This window comes from Rhinoraja longicauda, chromosome 15, assembly GCF_053455715.1.
Source record: "Rhinoraja longicauda isolate Sanriku21f chromosome 15, sRhiLon1.1, whole genome shotgun sequence".
NCBI classification, from domain to species: domain Eukaryota; kingdom Metazoa; phylum Chordata; class Chondrichthyes; order Rajiformes; family Arhynchobatidae; genus Rhinoraja; species Rhinoraja longicauda.
Genome location: NC_135967.1, coordinates 16,167,732 through 16,189,341, shown reverse-complemented (window position 1 = coordinate 16,189,341; position 21,610 = coordinate 16,167,732). Strand labels below are relative to the sequence as shown.

Sequence of the window (21,610 nt, the reverse complement as noted above, 5' to 3'; positions counted from 1 at the left end):
AATTGCTATTCTGGACTTTATCTTGCACTAAACGTTATTACCTTTATCTTGTATCTGTACATTGTGGATGGCTTGATTGTAATGGTGTATAGTCTTTCCATGGACTGGCTAGCATGCAACAAAAAAGCTTTTCACGTGACAATAAACTAAACTTCAACTTCATCATCTGAACCAGGATTCTTTCCCTTCCCTCCTTTTAAACACTTCTTTAAGACATTGTCCTTCCTTTTGGTTGAACAATGTTAACTGTCCTAATATTCACCATAACCCTGCCAACCAGGGGGCAATTTAGGGGTGAGGGGGGAAGCTGTGTAGGGGATTGCATTGTCATGTTGGGCAGAATGGCCTCATCCAGTGTTGTATCACATTTCTCAAACCATAGAAGAAGGCTATTCAGCTCATTGAGTTAATGCACTCCCTCAGAACAATCACATTCCCCCACATATCACTCTCTCATCTAATGTCTCACGTTCCTATCAAAAACACCCTGATTCCCTTGCCCGCACCCTAGACTGGGTGTTTTAGAGGAACAAATTCACATGTCCAACCCGCACATCTTTGGAATGTGGGTGGAAACCAGAGTACCCGGGGGGTAAACCCACACGGTCACTGGAAAACGTGCAAACTCCACACAGACAGCGTCAGGAGTTAGGATCAAACCCCGGTCTCCTGCGCTGTTTAAGGCAGTGGTTCTACCAGCTCAGCAGCGGTGGATAATTATTCCAGCCAAACAGCATGACTATAACCAGCTGCATTACAGAGATTATTGTAAGACTGAACTTTAGATTTTTAGAATCTAGAGATAAGGCGAGGAAACGGGCCATTCGGCCCACAGAGTCGGCGCCAACCAACAATCACCCCGTACACTAGCACTATCCTACACACTCGGGAGAATTTACAATTTTACAGAAGCCAATTAACTTACAAACCTGCATGTCTTTGGTGTGTGGCAGCAAACAAGAGCACCCGGAGAAAACCCACACGGTCACAGGGAGAATGTACAAATTCCATACAGTTGGTAAAAAAGTAAATGATCTAATTTGATATGGGCAACTTTGAATCATGATTAGATAGTTAAACAGTTGCAACTGAAAGCCAGTCTCATCACGAACTGTTTAGTCCACCTTCCCTCCGATTTAAACTGCATTTCAGATCATTTAGCAGGATTCCCTCAGCTTCTCTTTGCAGAAATGGAGGTGATAGAAGCATCAGTTCTCTGATTCTTTCCCATCCCCTTGCGACAGAGAGCGAGCGAGACTGGGGGAGAGAGACAGAGAGAGAGCACGCGAGAGAAAAGCGAGCGAGCAAGCGAGAGAGAGAGTAAATGACTGATACCCGACACTCTCCATCCATCATTGTGACCATCCCACGTCACCATCCGCAAGGCAGAGTTTATTGTTGTTCAATTCTCCAGGGTGACCCACAGCCGGGAGGTGATGCAAGGTTCACGTGTATTCGTCAAGCAATTAACAGGTGATGTTGCAGCTGCAGGCAGTGGTTAATGCAACACACGCGTGCACTTGAGCGGACCTGCCACTTGGTTAGACACAGGCCACAGAATACAGGGAAATGTATGCTGGAATTAGGCAGCTCTGGCCCCTCCAGATACAAGCCCTCCGGCCCACTTTCCCATGTCGACCAAGATGCTCCATCTCCGCTTGTCCCACCTGCCTGCATTTGTCCCATATCCCTCCAAGCCTTTTCTATCCATGTACCTGTCCAAATGTCTTTAAAATGTTATAGCACCTGCCTCATCTACCTTCTCTGGCAGCTCGTTCCATGTACCCACTATGCTCTATGTGAATAACTTGCCCCTCAGGTGCCTATTAAATCTTTCCCCTCTCACCTTAAATTATGGTCTCTGGTTCTTGATTTCCCTGCTCTGGGTAAAACACTGTCCATTCACCTTATCTATTCCTCTCATGATTTTATACACCTCTATGAGATCACCTCCATGAGCGCCTCCTGCGCTCCAAAAAAATTTCCAGCCTGCTCAACCTCTCCCTTTAGCTCAGGCCCTCGTGTCCTGGTAACATCTTCGTACATCTTCTCTGCACTCTTTCCAGTTTATCTTTCCTGTAGCAGGGTGATTGCAATTGTTGCACACCAGTGCATTCCAAGCTGTGGGAATACACGGAGGGATGTGCGGAGGCTTTGTACAGACGCTCACTGGGATCCCGCAGTGAAGGTCTTCTCCACATCCCATGCAGAACCTTTACACCTTATTTAAAGGAGATGTGAGGGCAAATTCCACAGAGAGTGGTGGGTGCCTGCAACATGCTGCCAATGGTGATGGTGGAAGCAGATTTGACAGTGGCACTTAGGAAGCTTTTAGACAGGCACGTTAAAATACAGGGAAGGCACAATGGTGCAGCTGGGTCACAGCGCCAGAGACCCAGGCTTGATCCCAACCTCGGGATATCTGTGTGGAGTTTGCACATTCTCCCTGTGACCGCACATGGGTTTCCTCCAGGTGCCCCGGTTTCGTCGCACATCCCAAAGACGTGCGGGTTTGTTGGTTAAGTGATCTCTAGTGTGTAGGGAATGGATGCAAAAATGGGATAACAGTACTAGTGTGAATGGGTGATCAATGGTCAGTGGGTCGAATGGCCTGTTTCAATGCTGTATCTCTAAACAAAACTAAAGGGGAATGAAGGTATTTAGATCACGTTACCCACAGGGGAGATTTGATAATCTTGGCATCCTGTTCGGCATAGACATTGTGGACGGAAGGGCCTGTTACTTTGCTGTACTATTCTATGTTCCGAAAGTATAACAATCAAAACTGGGTGTAATACTGTACTCTAGTTGAGGTTTGCAACATAATCTCTCTGGCTTGGTCGTCGAGACCTCTATTTACAAATTCCGGGGAGGGATACACTTTACCAAAGTCACACATTAAGACTAAACTTTAAACTTGAACTCAATTGTTCTGGCTTTTAAAATAAAGACACAAAATGCTGGAGTAACTCAGTGGGTCAGGCAGCATCTCTGAGAACATGGACAGGTAATGTTTTGGTTCGGGACCCTTGACCCGTTGAGTTACGCTAGCACTTTGTGTCTTTATTTGTAAAACTGTATCTGCAGTTCCTTGTTGTTCTGGCTTGTATCTGTCCAAATAACTTCTCTACATTTCCAGAGCACATACAATTTGAAGATTTTCCCCTTATATTGCCGGCACTCAATGCCTCTCACATTTAAGAGGCGAGAGAGCACGCACTAAATCTGAAATCGGGTCAAGAACTACTCCACTGTGCCACCCATCTGCTGCCACAAGTGGCTGAAATTTCAGTCCCACATGAGCCTATCCTATGTAGTTATAGATCTGCAGAGCTGTTCAGCACAGAAACAGGCCATTTGGACTATTTCCATTTGCCTACATTTGGCCTATATCCCTCAAAACCCTTCCTATCTATCTATCCATTCAAATGTCTTTTGAAAGTGGTAATTTGCAAAATACTTGAAACAGATCAAGGCTCCCAGTGGCCAGTTAACTTGAAGAAGCAAAAAGGTCTGATGAAGGCTCCCGACCCGAAACATCACCTAACCGTGTTCTCCTGGAATGTTGCCTGACCTGCTGAGTTACTCCAGCACTTTCTGTCCTTTTTCAGTTAATATGAAGCTTTGAAACCGCATCTCTCTCCACTTACGCTGCCCGTTTTGCTGAGTATTTAAGGCACTGTTTGTCTTGGTTGATGTCAGGCGGTTTATGTACGCACGCGGACCCTTCATCAAAACTGGTATAAAATCTTCACATACTGGACTCCTCTGCCGAACAAGACTGGGAACAGGTTTTACCGAACATCACGCTGCTTGGTTTTTTGCTTATCAGTCATCGTTCCGTGCTCGAAAAGTAATGAATTCCCGGTAATAACAGCGCTCACTGTTTCTTGTCTCACCCTAGGTATTTACAATATCTGCCCCAGCAAAACATTAGCTTGCAAATTCTCTGCATTTATTGCCATTCTGACATCTTGACGGCACATAAACAGTATCAGCAGTATACATGCGGAGACCTAATTTCGGATGGACAAATGGCTGTTAATCTCGTCGCATTATCTTTGCTTGTTGCTGTGATTAATTATTTGTTCTTTGGGTTTTGTAAAAGCCAGGAGTTATATTCGAACATGCCCTTCTCCACAGCCAGATTCCTTTGGCTCACTCCCAAGCTGATGTGACAAGAGTGTTTATTTTTGGTCTAACCTCCCCTTTAGCTACAAACCTTCGCAAGACAAAAATATTAAGAATAAGTTAACAGCTGATTCTTTCCAACCAAGAACCAGGTCATATAAGTCTCGCCTTTCCCCAAAAGTCATTCCTCTGCCTATCCTAAAGAATAAATACAAGCAGGTTTGCAGTTGAATGCAGAATAATTATGCTCTATAAATATAAAAATACGGCAAATTTTTCATCTTCCAATTCTACGACAAGAAGGGGGTATAATTCCAGAACTGTTAAAAAATCATTGGAGCTAGCTAGAGTTATACAGCATAGAAACAGGCCCTTCAGCCCACCTGATTTGCACCATGAGTAGCCTTTGTTTCTTACCCCTTGAGAACTTCACTCACCAAAGCATCAAACTCGGTCATGAATGTTTCTCTTGGTTCCTCCACCCCCACCGTGAATCCACTGCCTTTTTGAAGAGAGGTCCAGGTTTGAAAACCAGGAGATTAGGTCGAAGTGATTAGTTTAATTTGGTATCATGTTCAGCACTGACATGATGGGCTGAAGGACTTGTTCCTGTGCTGTACTGTTCTTATGAATGCACAATCTTTTATCCAGATTAGGCGAATCCCGAGGAGAGGTTTAAGGTGAGAGGGGAAAGATTTAATAGGAACCTGAGGGTCTGAAATAAAAGCAGGAAATGCTGGAAACTCGCAGCAGGTCAGACCGCCTCCGTGGAAGAGAAACCCAGGGTTAACGTTTCGAGTCCAGAACTGTCCCTCTGATTTTGCTACATGTTCCCAGCATTTTGTATTTTTTTATTCGTAAGTTGATTACAACTGCGTATGTCTTGACTTGATCTAATGTTGTTGACTTATAAAAATATTTAACAATTAATCGAGGCCCATATGGTAATAGAAAGTGATGCTAATACCAAGTTAAAAATAAACATTCATGCATGCCAAGATTAAATGTGGCAGTGACACCAACGCAGAGATGACTTGAAAGTAAGGGAAGATAAAAGCGTCGATCACCAGAGATGAACAAAATGTTTATGGTACGTTAGAAATTAATGTTTCACATACGTTGGAGTAGCTTTGCGTGGGATGTGGCACAGTGGGTAGAGCTACTAGCTCCTAGCACTAGAGACCCAAGTTGAATCCTGACCTCAGGTGCTGTCTGTGTGGACGTTCTCCCTGTGACTGCACGTGTTTCACCCGGGTGCTTCAGTTTCCTCCCACATCTCAAGGACATCTCAAGGGTTTATAGGTTAATTGGTATTTCAGTGCAGATGTTAACAGTAGAAGCACAAAGGGTAGGGCACTGCGGACAGATTCTGAAGAGTCATTAGTGAACTCTCACCTGACTCACCATTGACTCCATCTACACCTCACGCTGCCTCAGAAAAGCAGCCAACATGATCAAGGACATGTTCCACCCCAGTCGTTCCTTCCTCTCCCCGCACCCATCTGGCAGAAAGCGCACACCACCAGACTTCTTCCTCTCTGTTATCAAACTTCTGAACGGTCCTTCCATAAGCCATAGTACTATACACTTCACCTCTCCCCCATTGCAGCATTGAACTTTGTCTATGAAACTGATGTGCAACAATGCTGAGAACTACATTCTTAGATATCATGCAAAACAAAGCTTTTCACTGTACCTCACTCAGTACATTTGACAATAATAAACCTAAAGCTGAACCTAAACTTAAACCCTGGAAAGGCTGTCAGTATTTAGTGCTGGGGAATATTTGCACTGATTCTAAAAAATGGACAGTGCAATCCCTGTGCAGCTGGTTTCAGAATTGAATCCTGTGTTTCTATTGCCGAGATTGTCCTTATTAGACAACAGACAATAGGTGCAGGAGGAGGCCATTCGGCCCTTCGAGCCAGCACCGCCATTCAATGTGATCATGGCTGATCATTCTCAATCAGTACCCCATTCCTGCCTTCTCCCCATACCCCCTGACTCCGCTATTCTTAAGAGCTCTATCTAGCCCTCTCTTGAATGCATTCAGAGAATTGGCCTCCACTGCCTTCTGAGGCAGAGAATTCCACAGATTCACTCTCTGACTGAAAAAGTTTTTCCTCATCTCAGTTCTAAATGGCCTACCCCTTATTCTTAAACTGTGGCCCCTTGTTCTGGACTCCCCCAACATTGGGAACATGTTTCCTGCCTCTAACGTGTCCAACCCCTTAATAATCTTATACGTTTCGATAAGATCTCCTCTCATCCGTCTAAATTCCAGTGTATACAAGCCTAGTCGCTCCATTAACCCCAGTAAGCAAAATACAAACTGCTGGGAAACTCAACAGGTCAGGCAAAATATGTAGAGGAAGAAACAGGGAACTGTAGATGTTAGCTTACAAAAAAAGACATAAAGCGCTGGAGTATGTCAGTGGGTCAAACAACATCTGTGGAGGGAATGTGCAGTCGATGTTTACAGGTCAGGACCCTTCTTCGCGGTGATTGTAGTAGGGGGGGGTGGGTAATCCTGCACAGATGCTGCCTGACCCACTGAGTTCCTCCAGCACTTGGTGATTTGCTGAAGATTCCAGTATCTGCAGTTCTTTGGACCTTGGTGAGCTATTGCCTGAACCTCTCGTGGCATCCCTGAGCAAAGATCAACCTTCAGCACGGTGGCTGCCTTCAGCACCAGAGACCTGGGACCAATCCTGACTACGGGAGCTGACATGTACGGACATGTCTCCTTGTGGATTTTCTCCGGGTGCTCCGGTTTCCTCCCACACTCCAATGACGAACAGGCTTGTAGGTTAATTGGCTTTGGCAAAATTGTAAATTGTCCCTAGTGCGTAGGATAGTGTTAGTGTGCGGGGTGATCGCAGGTCAGTGCGGACTCGGTGGGCCACAAGGCCTGTTTCCAGGCTGTGCCTCTAAAGTAAACTAAACTAAACAGTACAGTCGGCACCACTGATATCATACCCCAACTTCACCACCCTCTGCCGTCCAATTCAGATGCAACAGGACTCTCCGCTGATATGCCACCACTCACAGGCCCAGACAGAAGACTGCAGAATTGAATCAGATACAGAACAGGAGTTTACCACCCACGCTTACCTTAAAATGACTGATTCCTTCCTAATCTCAGGCAATTTAGCTCTATTTATATCCAGTCTTCTACCAGCAAGTTCTGAGATAGTTGTCAATAATTCATGTTTTCTGTTAAGAACCCTTGTACAACAAAGTTTATTAGCAACAGCGGATTACAAAAGGGTTGATGGTTCTTCAAACACTGAAGTGATCTTAAGTACACTTTAGCGACACAGTGATAAATAAATAAATATTCCTCCTAGCAACCATTACTGGGTTGAATAACAGTCTCCGCAGAGAATTGCTATGATGTTGTAACAAGTTCAGCACACATGCATTGTATTACTGATTATGAATCTAATGTGCTAACTGCCTCATTTAGTTCTGTTTATACCAAAATACATTATCAAAGCAGGTTCTACACAGATGGGTTACAACCCCTGTTATAGAACATGCAGCAGAGGAAAAAGCCCTTGGGCCCACAATGTCTGTGCTGAACACGATGCCTTTATCTGTGTCCCCCTCAAGTTCCTATTAAACCTTTTCTCCCTCAACCTATGTCCTGAAGTTTGCAATTCCCCTACTCTGGGCAAAAGACTGTGTGCATCTACCCAATCTATTCCTCTCACGATTTTGTCCATTTTGGTATTTTTGTTTTAAGTTTCTGATGTAGTTAATTACTTGCAATCAGTGTGTGTTTTTTTGTAGACAAAATGGCGCCAGAATGCATCTTTAAAAACATTCACGTTACGTGGCCGGAAAACAAAATAATGGCGTTTAACTTTTATGGACCATCCCATTGCACCCACAGAAGCTGCCTGACCCAGTAAGTCTGCCAGGGGTTGATTTTCACTGTGGCTCCAGCATCACTTCAGCACAATGAGCAGCGTCGGCCTCAGCAACTGAAGCTCACCTCTATCAGCCAACCGCACTGACGAATGCTCCGCCACCAAAGCTGGAGCTAACAAGCTTTCAGGGCTCACATCTCATAAATTTGCAGGAAGAGTGGCAGCAAAGGTGGCATTAAGATAGAAGCCGAAGGATCATCAAAATATGTAGGAAGGGATTGCAGATGCTGGTTAAAAACGAAGCTGGACTCAGAATGCTGGAATAACTCAGGGGGTCAGACAGCATCTGTGAAGAAAAGGAATAGATGACCTTTCAGGTTAGAACCCTTCTGCAGACTGGGTCTGAAGAAGGGTCTCGGCACGAAATGCCACCTAGCGAATCACACACTTAGAGTCGTAGGGTCACACAGCACAGAAACAGGCCCATTGGCCCAACTTGCCTATGCCGACCAAGATGCCCCATCTACACTGGTCCCACCTGCCCATATTTGGCTCATATCCCTCTAAACCGTTCCTATCCACGTACCTGTCTTTAAAATGAGTGTGGGTGGAGTTAAAACTCTTTCCTTACTCATCCTATTAAAGCAGATGGGGCAATATGTTCTTGGTCCTCCAAAATATTCCAAATGGAATTTAAACTGGAGGTGTTAATCAATCAGAGTTAATGTCATCAAGTATGAACCCATTACACTTGCACTTGATTGTCTTAAATGCCAGTGACTGTGCTTTCAGCTGCTAATCTCCCTGGATTTCTCCCTCAACCTTTCCCCTTCCTCCAAGTCTCAAACTGTTTGCACCTGACATGGCCGAGGTCAGAGCCACTTGCAACGGCTGTGAACTCCATCCACTCTGCTCCTGAAAGTTGGTTCCACTGAACATTCGCAGCTGCTGCAGTACAAGTGGGTTTAGCCTGCTGAACTGAGGACAGAGTTCTGCCCAGTAATCCCCATTGCAGTGCAGTGTGAACTTCTGTTTGTAACACCCCATTAACATGCTGTATTAATAGAAGCTGTTGTTTCGTTTTAAATGGAACAGCAGGAGCTGTAGCCACGACAGACTGAAGATGCCACAGAATAAACTGCATTACCTCAAAACAAAATCTAGCAAGCTCATCTCCAGCAAAACCTGCATTTTTTTGTTGTTTATTATGGTTTTTACAGAGTATGCTGTTTACGTATCTGTTGTGCTGCTGTAAGTAAGAATTTCATTGTTCTGTTTCAGGATATCTATATACTAAAACTCTCGTTTGTCTGTTTGTTTGTTCCTGAACTACAGCCAAAAGGGTACACGATAGCGTGACAATTTTAGGCCCACCTTACTCACTGTTTTCCCTTTGGTGCTAATGGAAGAAGTTTCATTGAAATCGGTGTTATATTTTTTGTTATTCATTTTAAAGTTTAAATCTATCTCCTGGGGAGGGAGGGGAGTGGGGGAGGATGAGGGGGGGGGTTGGAGTGAGGGGGAGGGGAGGGGGTGGAGGAGGGGAGGGAGGGGGAGGGTGGGTGGAGGAGGGGAGGGAGAGGGAGTGGAGGGGAGGGAGGGTGGGCAGGGGGGTGGGGGAGAGGGGGAGGCGAGGGGGAGGGGTGGGTGAGGGGGGGGGAGAGAGAGAGGGGGAAGCAGGGAGGAGAGGGTGCTGCACCAATGCAGGAGAGGTTTGGGCACAACGGGTCCACTTGGTCAAGTATCACAATAAAACGCATTTGACTTTCTTGATTTACTGATAGCTGTCAATCTACAGATTCCCTTAAATTGTTAGGTCTTCTGGTATATATTAAAAAAAACGAAGATGTGAACAGACACCAGAGGTCGAGGGGAGACCTAATAGAAGTATATAAAATTATGAGAGGTGTAGAAAGGGTCGTTTGTTAAAACCTTTTTCCCAGAGTCGAAATGTCAAGTTTATTTACAAGAGTGATGGGTGCCTGGAATGCACTGCTGGGGGTGGTGGTGGAAGCAGTTAAGATAGTTGTGTTTAAGAGACCTTTGGATAGGCACATTACAAGGAATAGGGGGAGAAAGATTATGTGCAGGCAGATGAGAATTAGTCTTGGCGTCGTGTTTGGCACAGACATTGAGGGTTGAAGGGCTTGTACATGAGCTGTACGGTTCTATGTTCTGTGTTAAACCTAGCTATGTTGTAGCACCTGAGTATAATTATATCGATTATATAGTAAGACTATATTGCAGATCATGTGGCGCGTCGAGAGAGGCCCGAAATAAAGGCAAGGAGCCGGGTATTTTGGGGGAGTTATGGTTTATTACACGGTTATCAGACGGGTCGACTCTGCCAGAATGGCTTCGCGCCCAAAACCTTGTCCTTATATATGTAGTACCGGACCGCCCCCCTGGACTGGTCCATTCCCGTGCCGAGGGGTCGGTAGTGGTATGGCCCGACCCTTGGGAGCCGCCACAGAACCCCCCCCCCCCCCCAGAACCGGAGGCACGAAGCGCACTGGTGGTCGCACAACCCGACCGGACCGCGTACGGTAATCGGTCGACAGATTACCGTAGGAGGGACAGGTGGTGGGACCCGCAAAGGTGGGCGACCTCGTGGCCGAGGCTGGACAATGTCTAAGTGGGCCGGCTTCAGGCGGTCAATTGACACGGCCTCCGGCCGGCCCCCCATGTCCAAGATAAAGGTTGTCTGTCTGTGCTCCAGCACCCGGTACGGGCCCTCATACGGCCTCTGGAGTGGCGTTTGGTGGGCATTAGTGCAAAGTAAAAAATAATGCCCCAAGTCTCTATAGTTCAGAGTCTATTTGTAGGTTGTAGTGTTTAATAGCCTTAGATAGACACAAAATGCTGGAGTAACTCAGCGGGATAGACAGCATCTCTGGAGAGATGGAATGGGTGACGTTTCGGGTTGAGACCCTTCTTCAGACTACGTGTTTAATAGCCTAATGGTTGAGGGAAGAAGCTGTTCATGAACTTGGATGTTACAGTTTTCAGGCTCCTATACCTTCTTCCCAATGGCAGGAGTGAAATGAGAGTATGGCCAGGGTGGTGTGGGTCTCTGATGATGTTGGCTGCCTTTTTGAGTCAGCGCCTCTTGTTAGCCAAAGTACAGTAATGCTAGTTGAGAAATATCTGTGGACCCCGAGCCCCGACAAACATCCTGTGAGCTTATACATCCAATCAAACATTGCAGAAGCAATACCTTGGACAAGCTGTAGAAACAAGGAACTGCAGAATCTGATTTTTTAAAAAGGATACAAAGTGCTGGAGTAACACAGCAGGTCAGGGAGCATCTCTGGAGTCTAAAGAAGGGTTCCTACCCATCTCGTGTTCTCCAGAGATGCTGCCTGCCCTGCTTAGTTGCTTCAGCCCTTTCTGTCCATCTTCGGTATAAACCAGCATCTGCAGTTCCTATCTACACCTTCTGTGTGGAACCAAACCTTTGTGATTACTTTGAAACAAATTTCCAGCCATTACCTTTGTAGAATTGCGTGTCCAATGATGTGGCACGTTCCCAGGTTAAGCACAGTACCCTTCATCCTGAGCACGAGGCACAGGAATAAAAGCATCACACTGCTTTCAACAAAGGAACAGATTGTGTTTCATCAAAATGAATAACCACAGTTTAAACACTGACAATCCCTCTGTCCCTAAGCGGATAAGTATGTTTGTACAACACAGAGCTGGCAGCTGTGCCCAACACAGCACTAATATCAGTGATCGCTGGATGCTCGGTGGACCTCTTGGCCACAGGTAGTCTGCGTGAGGTTGACGATTACCTGCATCTGTCGGCAAGGATGATGCCGATTAAGATCGTTCTACTGATGCTATCTCAAACATTTAATCATTATGATTACAATGGGAGCATATCCCACTCATTCACACCTCTCACCACCATCAGACCCCAGGACATTATTGCATCTTACTCTGCAGACTGGGTACAAATCTCCAGCCACTGCCAGCACCGTGCCATAGAACATAGAACAGCACAGCAAAGGAGCAGGCCCTTCGGCCCACAATGCCTGACAGCGACTGTCTATAACTCTCAAAAGCAAATAAATCTGGTCTCTCAGAATCCTTTCCAGTAACTTTCGCACCATTGAAGTTAGACTCACTGACATGTAGTTCCCTGGCTTGTTCCCACTGCCTTATTACATAAAGGCACACCATGAGCCTTTCTTCAGTCTTCCGCTACCTCGCCCATGACTAACGGTAATATAAATGTCTTTGCCAGGGGCCCCAGCAATATTTTCCCTTACTTCCAACAATTTTTTATAATGCACCTTTTCAGCCCCCAGGGATTAACATAAAAGAGGAACAGGCCCTTCAGCCCACATTGTCCATGCTGAGAATAATGCCAGGATAAACTAATCCTCTCTGCCTGCATGTGACCATAATCCCTCCATTCCCTGCATATCCGTGTGCCTTTCTCGAAGCTTTTTAAACACCACTATCGTATGTGCCTCCACCACCACCACCCCTGGCAGCATGTCCCAGACACCCATCACCCTCTGTGTACAAATCTTACCCCGCACATCTCCTTTATCTCACCTTAAAGCTATAGTGACATTGCAAGAGGAAGAGTCCATTCAACCTGAAGTTCAGCAGGCAAGAGGTTGGAGTCTAGAAGGTGGGAAGTTTTTAATTTAATAATTGGACAGGTGCTGGTGAGGTCACACTTGGAATACCACACACGGATTTGGTCTCTTCATTTAAAAAAGGATGTACGGGCATTAGGGGTGGGACAGAGGAAGTTCACACAGCTAATCCCTGGAATGACAGAGTTCTTCTATCACCAGCAGCCAAAAGAGTTAGATCTACGCGCCTTCAAATTCATCTTAAAGTAAACACAAAGGGTTCCACATACTCTGACACTTCTCCCCTACATATTTTGGGTGTTAATTCAGACAGATCATGATTCATTAATATCTGACATTTATCCACCTTAGATCCATGAAGATGTCCCCATCAAAAATAGTTCAATTTCAGTAATTAAATTTTCAATTGACTAGCAGCCACAAGTACCACGATTCAGATTCAGATTAGGTTATTATCAAATACACCAAGGTGTTCACATGATTCTTACAGAATAAATAATAAGTACTGTACAAAGTAGGCACAGTGGCATGGCAAGTAGAGCTGCTGCCTCACAGAGACAGAGACCTGGGTTCAATCCTGACCTCGGGTGCTGTCTGTACGAAGTTTACGCGTTCTCCCTGGGACCACGTGGATTTTCACCGAGTGCTCCGGTTTCCTGCCCCATCCCAAAGATGTGCGGGTTTGTAGGTTAATTGGCCCTCTGTAAATTGCCCCTAGTGTGTAGGGAGTGGATGAGAAAGTGGGATAACTTAGAATTTGTCTGAATGGGTGGTCGATGGTCGGCGTGGACTCGGTGGGCCGAAGGGCCTGTTTCCATGCTGTATCTCTAAACTAAATTAATACGTACAACGATGGGTGCAAATCAGCAGGAAGGTGCAATCTTAGTGCAATAAAACTAAAGTACAATGAATGAGGTGGATTGAAGAATAATGGTATGTGGCAGCACCTCTGGGAAGGGGGTGTGAAAGAGGTGATCAGTTCAGGAGTCTGACAGCAATGGGGAAGAAGTTGTTCTTTAGTCTGGATGTCTGGGCTTTCAAGCTCCTGTATCTTCTCCCAAAAGTAGTGGAGAGAAAAGGGAATGGCCATGATGGCAGGCATCCTTGACGATACTTCCAGCTGGTGCAGCTGAGGGCACTGGATTCACCAGATCCCTTGAGCCCTGTCACCAAAAAGGACAAGTGCAGCTCTAAGTAAAACATAAAGTGCTGAAGTAACTCAGCAGGAATGGCAGCATCTCTGGAGAGTATGGGCAGCTCTAATATCTCCTCACGGCTTGACAACATCCAGGGCAGAGACACACAAAGTGAGAACCTCATATTTCGCTTGGGCAGCTTACAACCCAGCAGTATTAATGTGATTTCTCTAATTTCAAGTCGCTCCTACATTCCCTGCCCACCCCCCCCCCCCCCCAAAGATCCTACCGTCCTTGTATCACTCTTGTTATCACACCTTCCTCAGCCAACAATGGGCCATTTTGGGCTCCATCCTTCCTGAGGCCATCTGCTCCTGGCCCTGATTTATTCCAGCCTTTTTTCGCCTCCAGTTTATCCCCCCCCCCCCCCCAACTCCCACATCCACTTTCAGTCTGAAGAAGGGTTCCGGCCCGAAACATCACCTATTCTTTTTCTCCAGAGAGTCAGCCCACTCCATCTGCACTCCCCTCACCACGCTGAGCATTTAACCCCTCCATCACCCCCTGTACACAGCAAACATCACCACCAAGAGGATAAAGATGAATGGATGCAGGGTACCACCGCCACCTACAGATTCCCCGACAAGTCCCATGCTATCTGACGTGAAAACATATATTATATATTTATCATCACTGTGAACTCCGGCAAGTCAGGCAACAGGTACAGTGACCATAATATGGTAGAATTCTGCTTTAGGATGGAGAGTGACACGGTTAATTCAGAGACTAGGGTCCTGAACTTAAAGAAAGGAGACTTTGAAGGTATGAGATGGGAATTGGCTAGGATAGACTGGCAAATTATACTTACAGGGTTGACGGTGGAGATGCAATGGCAAAGATTTAAGGACCACATGGATGAACTCCAAAAATTGTTCATCCCTGTCTGGCCGAAAAATAAAACGGGGAAGGCAACTCAACTGTGGCTGACGAGGGAAATCAAGGATAGTGTTAAATCCAAGGAAAAGGCATATAAATTGGCCAGAGGAAGCCGCAAACCGGAGGACTGGGAGAAATTTAGAACCCAACAGAGGAGGACAAAGGGGTTAATTAAGAGGGGGAAAAAGAGCATGAAAGATAGCCTGCGGAGAATATAAAAACTGACTCTAAAAGCTTCTTTAGATATGTAAAAAGGAAAAGATTAGTGAAGACAAATGTAGGTCCCTTACAATCAGAGTCAGGTGAAATTATAATGGGAAACAAGGAAATGGCAGAACAGTTAAACAGGTACTTTATAGTTCTGCCTTCACTAAAGAAGACACAGCCAATCTCCCAGAAATACTAGGGGACCGAGGATCTGGTGGGAGGGAGGAATTTCAGGGAATCCACATTAGTCAGGAAATGGTGTTAGGTAAACTGTTGGGACTGAAGACAGATAAATCCCCAGAGCCTGATGGTCTGCATCCCAGAGTACTCAAGGAGGTGGCCCTAGAAATCGTGGATGCATTGGTGATCATTTTCCAATGTTCTCTTGACTCTGGATCAGTTCTTGTGGACTGGAGGGTAGCCAATGTAACCCCACTTTTTAAGAAAGGAGGGTCGAGAGAAAAGGGGGGATTATAGACCAGTTAGCCTTACATCGGTAGTGGGGAAGATACTAGAGTTGATTATTAAAGATGTTTCGCAGCACATTTGGAAAGCAGTGACGGGATCGGTCAAAGTCAGCATGGATTTATGAAGGGGAAATCATGCTTGACTAATCTCTGGCCTTTTTTGAGGATGTAACAAGTAGAATGGATAAGGGAGAGCCAGTAGATGTGGTGTATCTGGACTTTAGAAAAGCCTTTGACATGGTCCCACACAAGAGATTAGTGTGCAAAATTAGAGCACGTGGTGTTGGGGGTAGTGTATTGACATGGATAGAGAACTGATTGGCAGACAGGAAGCAGAGAGTAGCAATTAACCAGTCCTTTTCAGAATGGCAGGCAGTGATGAGTGGGGTGCCGCAAGGCCTGATGCTGGGACCCCAGTTATTTACAATATATTAACGATTTAGATGAGGGGATTAAATGTGACATCTCCAAGTTTACAGATGACACAAAGCTGGGTAGCAGTGTGAGCTACGATGAGGATGCTATGAGGATGCAGAATGACTTGGATAGGTTGGGTGAGTGGGCAGATGCATGGCAGATGTAGTATAATGTGGATAACTGTGAGGTTATCTACTTTGGTGGTGAGAACAGGAAGGCAGATTATTATCTGAATGGTGTCAGATTAGGAAAAGGGGAGGTGCAACGAGAGGTCACACTCGGTGAAAATCCACGCGGTCCCAGGGAGAACGCGCAAACTTTGTACTGACAGCACCCGAGGTCTAGTGCTTACTGCCTGGAGGCTGGAGAAACAGAATCAATCAGAGCATTCAAAAGGCAATTGGATATATATTGGAATTAGGAAATATACTGGGCTCTGGGGATTGAGCCTAATTGAATACATCTTTAAAAGAGTCAGCAGATGCAGAATATGTGATACCATAACTGCACAGCTTCAATACTTCAAACCAAATCAAAGCGAGATGGCTCGAGGAATTGAAATATTTGAGATAGGAGCATTAACCTCTTCACTATTTTAAATGATTACCACATCCACTTCACTTGTTTAATCATGAGATTATATTCATTGACAACTACTTATAATTACAGAGCAGGAAAAATCCCAAAGCACTTCAACCAGGCGGAGTTTCACACACAGGAATTAAGATGTGGGACTGAGGGGAAATTGAGATTGAGTGGTGACAGTTATAAATAAATCCTGAGCCAGGAGACACAAGGAACTGTAGGCCCTGGAATCCTGAGCAAAACACAAAGTGGGTCAGGCAGCATCTGCGGATAGAATGGATTGACGACGTTTCGAGTCGGGACCTTCGTCAATTTAGGGGTTTGGGCAGCAGAAAGCACAGCTCCAGCGGTGGGGCGATTCAAACCAGATGTGTGTCAGAAGGCAGCATCTAAGGAGCTCTGTGATCACCTATCCATGAGTGGCACGGTGGTGCAGCGGTAGGGCTGCTGCCTCACAGCGATAGAGATCCAGGATCAATCCTGACTATGGGTGCTGTCTGTACGGAGTTTGTACGCTCTCCCTGTGACGGCATGGCTTTTTCCGGGTACTCCCAGTTCCTCCCATACTCCAAAGACATACAGGTTTGTAGGTTAATTGGCTTCAGAAAATGTCTAAATTGTCCTTAGTGTGTAGGATAGTGCTAATGTAGGGGGTGATCGCTGCTTGGCGTGAACTCGGTGGGCCGACAGGCCTGTTTCCCAGCTGTATCTCTAAACTAAACTAAATCTGGAAGGTTTGTGGGGCTGGAGAAAGTTACAGAGCTACCGAGTGATGAGGGGTTGAAGCTGAGTGAAGCATCCTGACCAAAATGGTCATAAAAAGTGCCTCGTCAAACTCCCCAAGTGAAGGTTGCTCTCCCTACAAATGCAGGTAATCTCTATCCAATTATACAGCCTGGAAACAGGCCCTTTGGCCCTACTTGCCTGTGCTAACCAGATGCCCTTCTAAACTAATACTGTTTGCTTCCTGGCACATATTCCTCTCAAACTTTTTTATCCATGTACCTGTCAAAATGTCATGAAATATTTTCTTCCACTTTACCACCCACTATGGCAGCACATTCCATAAACCCACCACCTTTTTTGGGAAGAAGCTGCCCCTCAAGTTCCTCTTAAATTCTTCCCCTCTCGCCTTAAAGCTACGCCCTCTAGTTTTAGTAGGAAAGAACTGCAAATTCTGGTTCAAATCGAAGTCTGAAGAAGGGTCTCGACCCACAACGTCACCCATTCCTTCTCTCCAGAGATGCTGCCTGCCTCGCTGAGTTACTCCAGCATTTTGTGTCTACCCTAGTTTTAGACTTTTTTACCCATGGGGAAAAAAACTGTGACTATATAAATTATCTATATCGCTCACAATTCTATAAACTTCCATTAAGCCACCCCTTCACCCTAGTTTATTCCAGGGATAACAATCCCAGCCTATCCAATCTTTCCTTATAACTCAAGCCCGCATCCCCGGCAACATTTCTGAGAATCTTTTCTGCACCCTCTCCGGTTTACTCACATCATTACAATGGCGTGGTGATGAAAACTACACACAGTACTCCCTTGCAGCCTAACCAACAACTTATGCATCTGTAACATGATGTCCCAACCCCTGTTTGCAATGCCACAGCCAATATAGACAAGCCTACCATACGCCCTCTTCACCACTCTGTCTACACGTGTCTCCACTTTCAGGGAACAAAGTGCTTGCTCCTCAAGGTCTTGCTGTTCAATAACACTCCCCCGTGTTCTTCCATTTACCGTGCATTCCCTGTTTGAAAATACATCACTCCACAGTTTAATTCCATCAGCCACTTTCCCAGTTCATCGAGACCTGTTATAACTTTAGACAACCTTCTTCACTGTCCACTGTACCACCACTTTTGATGACATCTGCAAACATACTAATCATGCCAAAACTGCATTTACAACAACTGAAACCAAAACTGGTGAGCCTGTACACTGCCTCCTGTACTACTACTATACACTTGAACTGTATCTGAGATGTTTATCTAAGATGTCTCTGAGTGCTTATATCTAGTGATACTTGTACTGAACTGTATACAAAGGTGAATTTCATTGTCGGTACATGTGATAAATAAAGCACCAATGTAACCAGTGCAAGACATTATCTTCATTAATATATATGGTAAACAACAAAGGACCCAACACCGATCCCTGCAGCACACCACCGGCCACAGGCCTCCAGTCAGAATAACAACCTCCATTACTACCCAATGCTACCTACCACCAAGCCAACTTCATATCCAATTTTCCATCTCACCTTGACTCCCATGTATTTGAACCACTGCACCAGTCTACCATGTGGGACCTTATCAAGGTTTTGCGAAAGATTACATTGACAATGTTCACCACCCTGCCCTCCTCAATCCTCTTAGTCGCGAGCTATGATTTAGAAACATAGAAAATAGGTGCAGGAGTAGGCCATTCGGCCCTTCGAGCCTGCACCGCCATTCAATATGATCATGGCTGATTATCCAGCTCAGTAGCCTGTACCTGCCTTCTCTCCATACCCCCTGATCCCTTTAGCAAAAAGGGCCACATCTAACTCCCTCTTAAATATAGCCAATGAACTGGCCTCAACTACCTTATGTGGCAGAGAATTCCACAGACTCACCACTCTCTGTGTGAAGAAAATTTACCATGCACAAAGCCATGTGATGCTCCTTAACTTTCCAAATGCAAATAGATTTTGTCACTCAGAACCCCTTTCAGTTCCTTTCCCACTACTGATGTCGAACTCAGCAGCCCATAGATCCCTGGTTTAATCCTGCTGCCCTTCTTAAATACAGGCACAACATGAGCCATTCTCCAGTCTTCCCCTGTTGTTGTTGTTTGTCCTTCGGGTTTGAAGATGCCCATGACTTCACTTTCAATCTTATTATTTCGACCGCTGATTGGGACCCCTGCCAGCCGCGGTATGCTGGCCGAGGTTGAAATCATGACTTGCGCGCTTGACTTGGATTTAAGTGAGGGGGAGTTGTGCAGATCATCGGCCTCACTCTCTCGTCCTGGCCTATCGGGTTCCAGCAGCAAGATATAGTCGAGACGGCTGGGGACAGGTCAGGATTCAGTGGATGTTCAGAAGTGTCCTACGTATCTCACTCTGCCCTCCACGACGCTTTGCTGGGATCGTCTTTCTGCCCGTTGAACCTTCAGGTGGTTTCCTCCACGCAATCCGCCGAACCCAGGCTTCACGTGTTAGGTAGACAAGCCCTAAGTCTTCCCATACCTCGCCCATGACCAACGGCGATATAAATGTCTGCCAGGGGCCCCAGCAATATTTTCCCTTCCTTCCCACAATGTTTTATGATACACCTGTTCAGGCCTCAGAGATGAGCATAACAGTACAGCACAGTACAGCACAGGAACAGGCACTTCTGCTCACATTGTCCATGCCGAACATGATACCAAGTTAAACTAATCTCCTCTGCCTGCATGTGATCCATACCCTTCCATTCCCTGCATATCCATGTGCCTATCGAAATGCCTCTTAAATGCTATTATTGTATTTGCCTCCATCACCACCCCTGGCAACATGTCCCAGGCATTCTCTGTGTAAAAGACTTGTTCTGCACATCTCCTTTAAATTTTACCCCTCTCACCTAAAAGCATACTGTACTACAATCTGACAGCTTTGTAAATCATAGTCATTGCACTGAAACAGGCCCTTCAGCCCAGCCCGTCTATGCTGACCAAGTGCCCAATTTTGTGGTTCCCATTTTTCTGCATTTGACTCGTATCTCTGTAAACCTTTCCACCGACCACTCTCTAGATCCTGTTGTAAACGTAGGGACATAAAGTTGAATTTATCCACCTGTATGTGCTTTCAGACTGTCAACACCACTCCCCTGCTTCGGTAGATCACCTTCACCTCCCCTGCATTCACTAACTCCCAAGTCCTTCTCACCTAAGCACAGATGAGTAGTAGTCAAAGACCTCACCCATCTCCTGTGGCTCCACACATAGACAACCACACTGACCCTACCCTCTCCTTTGTTTTCTTTCTGCTCTTAGTGTACTTTTATTCATTCATTCAAGGGATGTGCGTTTCGTTTAATGGTCTATCCGTACTTGTCCTCCAGAAAGCGGTGGCGAGCTGCCATCTTGAACCCTTAAGTCCACGAGGTGTGGGTAGAGCCACAATCTGTTAGGGTCAGTATTTTGAGTCAGTGACAGCGAAGGACGGCGAAATATCTCCAGGTCAGGATGGAGAATATTCACCTGATCGGCTGAATGATTCTGAGTTACAATAAAGGCCCCAAATGGGGCCACATCCGAGATCTCTAAATTTCACTCAAGGGATTAGTTTGCCCACGATTCTCCCCCACACTTGCTACGTCAATCGCAGCAAACACCGGGAGCAGAATTCATACGATTTTATTGAACTCGTCTCTCTGTAGTTCAAATATTACGTCCACCGGGGAAAGAGGACGGAGCCTCAAATCCCACTCGGGACAAGTGCACGCACACTGGAGGTCATCCGAGCAACGCTCCCCCCGGCGCTGGGAACAGGGGGTCGCAGTGACTGCTCACATTCGTTCGCGTTCCCAGTGAACGGTTTAAAGGCAGGGACAGAGCGACGAGCGGGGACGATAGGAGAGGCAGAGGCGACGATAAGCTTGGATGGAGGGAGACAAAGAGGAAGGGAGATGCTGAGATAGCTGCGACCCAAATCACGCAGTGTTAAACATTACCGAGTGACTGAGGCGCCTTATTTTTTTACCTTTCTATAAATAGCATGCCGTCTGTGGTGCATTTGACCGCGGCAGATAATGATTGCAGGAATAAGATAAGCCAACCTCTGAGTTCCTTGCCTTCAGAGAGCCCGTCACTATGAATAGCATGTGGACACAAAATGCTGGAGTAACTCAGCGGGCCAGGCAGCTTCTCGGGAGAGAAGGAATGGGTGACGTTCCGGGTAGAGACCCTTCTGCAGACGAGACCCTTCTTCGTCTCGACCCGAAACGTCACCCATTCCTTCTCTCCTGAGATGCTGCCTGACCCGCTGAGTTACTCCAGCATTTTGTGTCTACTTTCGATTTAAACCAGCATGTGCAGTTTTTTTTTCCTACTATGAATAGCATCGCCGAATGCCCGACACACACACACGATCCATCTCCCTGGTCGTTCGACAATGCGCCCGTATATGTGATGTGCAGGAAATAAACCGCTCGCACAAACACCGCGCCGACACACACACACAGTCATTCTGCAAAGTTCCATCAAAATCACGG

At 46.0% G+C, this 21,610-nt stretch overlaps 1 protein-coding gene across 6 annotated transcripts in view; it reads right to left on the bottom strand.

Moving 5' to 3' along the window:
- The window catches only part of fgf13a (fibroblast growth factor 13a), a 288,256-nt gene that overhangs the window by 262,421 nt on the left and 4,225 nt on the right, over positions 1–21,610 (bottom strand). The gene's annotated exons all lie outside the window — the stretch shown is intronic.